The sequence below is a fragment of the Dreissena polymorpha genome, chromosome 12 (genome assembly GCF_020536995.1).
Source record: "Dreissena polymorpha isolate Duluth1 chromosome 12, UMN_Dpol_1.0, whole genome shotgun sequence".
In the NCBI taxonomy this organism is placed as follows: Eukaryota; Metazoa; Mollusca; class Bivalvia; order Myida; family Dreissenidae; genus Dreissena; species Dreissena polymorpha.
The window spans coordinates 35,597,102-35,603,618 of NC_068366.1; the positions used below are offsets into that span (position 1 = coordinate 35,597,102).

The window sequence follows — 6,517 nt, forward strand, 5'->3', positions numbered from 1 at the left end:
CAGAAGTCGATACGAAATGTCGTCTTGCTAATCCTGCTAGCGTCATTAATGTGTCCCAACTGTTCCGTGACACTGACTGCAAAGTCTGTAGCCGACATGTAAAGGCGGTTAAAACAATTCATCCTTCGGGTCTCGAACATAAATTAATAGAGGTCAAATAGTAATGTTCGACCTCAATGCTAGTCCCCGAGCCCACTTCAGCCGATCTATCTGCAAGACCAGTAGTCTGCATGTAGCCGGTTGAGATAGAAGTAGAAATAACAGATATAGGTATTTCATAATATTCTAGTATTAGTAGGTCATAACCAGCACCAGAATGGATGGTCAGGAAAATCAACCATAGACCAAGTCAGCGGAGATGATTTGGTAACCGTCGCCAGTAGAACATCAGTATTGAAAAACACAAAAAGTCATGTAGATTGTTGAATCCATAAAATATAGTATTCAATACAATCATAGCCAGGGGTATACAACTAGGTAATGTAGACGATATCCGTGATACTAAAAATTGACCGATGAAAACACAGTGGAATACCGGTAATTGGTAACTGGTGACCGAACCGGGCCGGTCAATGACCGGTAACTGTAGCCAGGTGAACGGACCAGTCATAATATGACCGGTGACGTTACCAGTTAAAGACCGAAAAATGGTGGAATTCATATGGTCTGATATCAATATCAAGCACTGCTCGGAAAAGAAGATCGTGCCAAAAATCCAATCCGATGGCGATGAGACATCACTAAAGCAGACGACGAAGATTCATTCGATGACGAAGAAGAGGAGGAAGAATAGTCCGATGATGATAACGAAGAAGAGGAGGAAAAATAATCCGCTGATGATGAACGACTACTTATTCTGACCGGTGACCAGTGATCGGTGACATGACCGATGAATGGTGACCGATGTCCGGTGAGCGGGACCGGTATAATATAACTGCGTCAGAATGGAAATATCTGGTGCAGAAGAATGACCATCCACGAAGTCATCTGATAATGTTAACCGGAAAACAACGGTAGATTATCAGTATTAATAGGCATAAGTGTCCTTGTAGTCGTAGTGGAGAAAGAACAGCTTATCCCGAAGCCTGAAAATTAAACGAACTAGTGTTCGTATACAAATACGGCTCGGTGACTGCAACATGTGTGGATGCCATAAGAAAAACCATCACACGTGGAATGGAGACATGATATTCCTAAAAGAATAAAATGGAGAACGTCGATATGACCAGTAGGTTCATTAACGCCTACGTGAGAAGTGGCGACATCCATATAACTGCGATGCCGAAATATTGTTCGGCTACGCTGGAAATATTGTCTTCTACAATATTGTCTCCGTGAGCATTGACGTGATCGCTTACGAGCGTATCAACGCCGAGAACTGCTCAATGAAGGAGAGGTATGTTCGATAACTATCCTGTTGTGCTCAATGAAGTCCGATGATGTCTACGTGAAGGTTGACGACGTCCTCGTTTCCTGCGATGTCGAGATCTGGATCGGCTGCGCTGTCGAGATATGGATCGGCTGCGATGAGACCGAGATCTTCTAGAATACCGTCTCCGTGACTGACGACCTGATCGCTTACAAGAGCCGCGACGATGAGAACTGGTCAGAGCGTGTCCGATGTCTACTCCTTGATGAAGACGATGTATTCGACGACGAATAGAAGAATAATCCAATAATGAAGACCGAGTTCTTTTTCTTGACCGGTGACTGGTGTTATCGGTGGCAGGCCTAACTGATGACTGTTGACCGGACCGGTGATCAATGACCGGACCGGTGACCGGACCGGACCGGTGACATGACCGGACAGGTGACATGACCGGTGACCGAACCGGTGATCAATGACCGGACCGGTGACATGACCGGTAATCGGACCGGACCGGTGAGATGACCGGTGACCGGACCGGACCGGTGATCAATGACCGGACCGGACCGGTGACATGACCGGTGACCGGACCGGCCGGTCAGACGTCGATCAAAGGTCCGTGATCAACGTCCCCGGTGACATACCGGTCATATCATGACCAGTGTTGTCACCGGATAATGACCGTATGGCGGATGCCAAATGGTCCGGCATTGGTCGATGTCCTTGACCAATGCCATCGGACAAAGACCGGCTGACGGGTGTCGCCATATGGTCTGATGTTGACCGACTGTCTAAGAGACTTAGCATAGTACGGTCGCCATCGTGCCCGATACCCGGTGACTGATGCTTCAACTATCATCCATGGTCTGCGAAGTCACCGGGTATTTATCCACTCTTGTTTCTGCGATATTCATGTAGTCGAATATATGAAAAACAAGAGCAAAACATATTCAACCATAAACTGGTCACAGACCAGATTATCATACGGCACATAAAATCATTATTTGACCATAATGAAAATTATAATAATACTGCCGTAGATCATAAATTAAACAAACGTTTAATCCAAAACAGATGAAAAATAAAATGACGATCAATTAGATTGTCATACGGAACGTTAAAATTATTATTGCACACAATGGAAAATGATAAACAATCTGTCAATAGAATAACACGCTTTGCACGATCTCGTAACACATTAGAAGAACATGCTTTGCACGTTCTAGCAATGTATTAGAAGAGCACGTTTAGCACGTGGTCGTTCGCGCCTGAAAACACCCAGCATGGTAGAAATAAACCATTGTTCGATAAAAACAAGCATGGCTTACCTTTTACAAATGACACAAAATCCATTAAATCCACACAAATTAATCCGAATGAGAAATAAAATGGTAAATAACACAATTTATCTATTCAAAACCCCAATCAACCAAGTGAAATAAATCGAAAAACAATATTTTAATTCAGAGCCGTAAAAGACACGTATACACCTGGTCGATCCGGAGAGAATATTGAGGGTTGGTTACCGATTTTTGGCTAGGTTGCATTGCACTATGTTTAACCTGGCCTGTATTACGGTATTTAGGTGGCGGATTCCCAGTTAAAATTCCGGATGAGTTAATTCCCCTTGGAAAGGAGAAGCATGAGATAACAGGTCAGTATTTATGACATTAAAATAGAATACTTTAAACTTGTCTAGATGTAGACAATTATTTAGTTCACTATAAATATAACTTGTGAACAGAAAAATAATAATCTTAAACGTGAATTTTTAATAGCGATAATAAACGGAGAGGATATCTACAATTTAAAAGATTGATTGTTTAATATAATTATATAACCGTGCTGTTATAATGCGATAAACCGTCAAAGAATTTAAGTCAGGATTGTCGAGCGGTCCAATCGCTGCATTCAGGTCGCAGTCTGGTTTTCCAGGCATAGGATCAAATGTAACTTGTGGCAAAAGTTAGTGTCTTTTGTTTTATGGAATAAATAGTATTTGCCTAAAATTATTATCAATACACAATATAATTTTTGCTATTTAACATGACTGAAACTACTATCATTTAACAATATTTGATTTTCTCTTCACCGTTACACATATAGGGTATACCCTATAGGAACATCCACCCGTACTATGCTGCAGTACTTTACTTTTTAAAGTTTATTGAATAAATTATATCAATAAATTGTGTTTATTTCAAATATATAAATTTCATAAAAATATCACTTATTTTTCATTCCTAAAAGTGATTGAAATAGAGAAAGATTCCTTTGCAAATCTTAAATAGGGAAACTATACACTTACCTTAATATTTATAATTATTAATAAAAATGTAAAATCCGACTAGTCGATACACTTCATGAATATTGAGCGTTCATTTTTAAGTAATGAAAAAAGAGTGAATATCTGGCAATTTGAACAAATTTTGATCAATATCACTTTATATACGTATTGTGACATTGGGATTAATTAGCTGGACAATGAAGTCAGGAGAGCCATGCGGTCCAAGGTTTCTTAGTTTGTTTTTGCAGGCGTTGGTTCAAATCCCACTTCTCAAAATTATTCTATTTAGTAGTGTGTGTTCTTTTTTAAAAATGATTGGATTTACACAGTAAGCTCTATAAACACATCTATTCGTTTAATGCTGAATCAACAGACATAAACAAGAGGGCCTGAAAGGCCCAAAGTCGCTCACCTGAGATTCAAAGGAACTGACCTGTTCTGTGCAGCCCAAGATGTCATTAGAACAATATGTTCTTAACAACTTTCATGACTAGTGAACACCCTGGCAGCCACGTTTTTCAACAGACCAGAACCATTTTCATACACATCCAAGATATCATTTCAACAAATATACTGACAAATTTTCATGAAAATTCATAAGTCCATATAAGGAAAAATGCCCCGCCCACTGGTGGCCATGTTTTTCAAGCAACTGGAACCACTTTCAAACTTGTCGCAAATATCATTGGGACAAATCTTCTGACAAAGTTACATGATGATCGTACAATAAATATGGCTTCTAGAGTGTTAACAAGGTTTAACTATAGCTACATAAGGAAAAATGCCACGCCCCCTTGGCGGCCATGTTTTTCCACCAACCGGAACCATTTTCGAACTCATCCAAGATATCATTGGGACTATTCATCTGACCAAGTTGCATGATAATCGAACAATAAATGTGGCCTCTAGAGTGTTAACAAGGTTTTACTAAAGCATGATATATAGCCATATTAAGAAAAATGCCCCGCCCCCTTGTGGCCATGTTTTTTAAGCAACCGAAACCATTTTTCGAACTCATCCAAGATATCATTAGGACAAATCTTCTGACCAAGTTTCATGAAGATTGGAAAATAAATGTGGCCTCTAGAGTGTTAACAAGGTTTTACTATAGCCATATAAGGAAAAATGCCCCGCCCCCTGGCAGCCATGTTTTTCAACCAACCAGCATCATTTTTGAACTCGTCCAAGATATTTTTGGGGTGAATCTTCTGACCAAGTTTCATGAAGATCGGACAATAAATGTGGCCTCTAGAGTGTTAACAAGATTTTACTATAGCCATATAAGGAAAAATGCCCCGCCCCTCGGCAGCCATGTTTTTCAAGCAAACGTAACCATTTTCGAACTCATCCAAGATATCATTGAGACCAATCTTCTGACCAAATTTCATGAAGATTGGACAATAAATGTGGCCTCTAGAGTGTTCACAATGTTTTACTATAGCCATAAATATAGCCATATAAGGAAAAATGCCCCGCCCCTTGGCAGCCATGTTTTTCAAGCAAACGTAACCATTTTCGAACTCATGCAAGATATCATTGAGACCAATCTTCCGACAAAATTTCATGAAGATTGGACAATAAATGTGGCATTTAGAGTGTTAACAAGGTTTTACTATAGCCATATAAGGAAAACTCCCCCGCCCCCTGGCGGCCATGTTTTTTCACCAATCTGGACCATTTTCGAAAGCATCCGAGATATCAATGAAATCAATGTTTTGACTAAGTATCATGATGATTGGGCAAAAATTGTGACTTCTAGAGTGTTCACAAGGTTTCTCTATAGCCATATAAGGAATACTGCCCCGCCCCCTGGCAGCCATGTTTTTCAACAGACCTGAACCATTTTTAAACTCATCCGACCTATCATTTAGACAAATATTTTGACAAATAACGTGAAGATTGGGCATCAAATGTGACTTCTACAGTGTTCACAAGGTTTTTCTTTTTTTGACCTAGTGACCTAGTTTTTGACCCAGCATGACCCAGTTTCGAACTCAGTCGAGGTATCAATGGGACAAATGTTCTGACAAAATTTCATGAAGATCAGACAATAAATGTGGCCCCTAGAGTGTTCACAAAGCAAAATGTTGACGACGGACGACGCACGACGGACAAAAAGCGATCACAAAAAGGAATTTCCTTGTACATAGATTACTCCGTATCTCACAGCTCTCAGCAGTGATTGTATCGTGGTAAGTACTTTGCATTGTTCAAGTTACTTCAGCTAAAAATAACAATTCCCTATCAATAAATAATTATCCGTAAGTTTATTCATTAACAACAAAACTAAATAATACATAATAAATAACAAAACATTCACAAATTCGTTTTCATTTACACTAACAGTCTTGTTGTAGCATTTTGAAGATCATGGTACAAACACTGCATGTATCTCTTAGTTTTGTCACATACCAGTAAACAAGTTCAATACCCAATACCAAGAAACACATAGTACAATATTAGTACATATATATATAATTTCCCATTTCAGCAAAAAAACATATTCAATTGCCATCAGATTCGTTAATTGTTCAAATGTTCACAAACACAGAAACTATCAACTTTATGCTTTCTCTTAAATTACTCCTAAAGTCCAAACAAACAAAAATCCTGGCATTGAATACATCATAACAAAATAATTTTGAATTTTTTTAATCAATTTATACGACACATTTGCCAGTTAAGACCAGTACCCCAAATATAATTATCACACAATATTGCACATATAATCACTACCACTATCTCATAAAACTGTAAATAAAGGAACCATAACCCAGGTTCAAATTTGAGGCCAGATTCTATGTTCCAGCCACTTTAATTACACAAATCATGGCTTTTTTGTTTTATGCACTGTTATGCCACAA

At 39.1% G+C, this 6,517-nt stretch overlaps 1 protein-coding gene across 1 annotated transcript in view; it reads left to right on the forward strand.

The window, feature by feature from the left end:
- LOC127853018 (adhesion G-protein coupled receptor D1-like) overlaps positions 1-6,517 on the forward strand; it is a 155,525-nt gene that overhangs the window by 99,108 nt on the left and 49,900 nt on the right. The window lies entirely within an intron of this gene.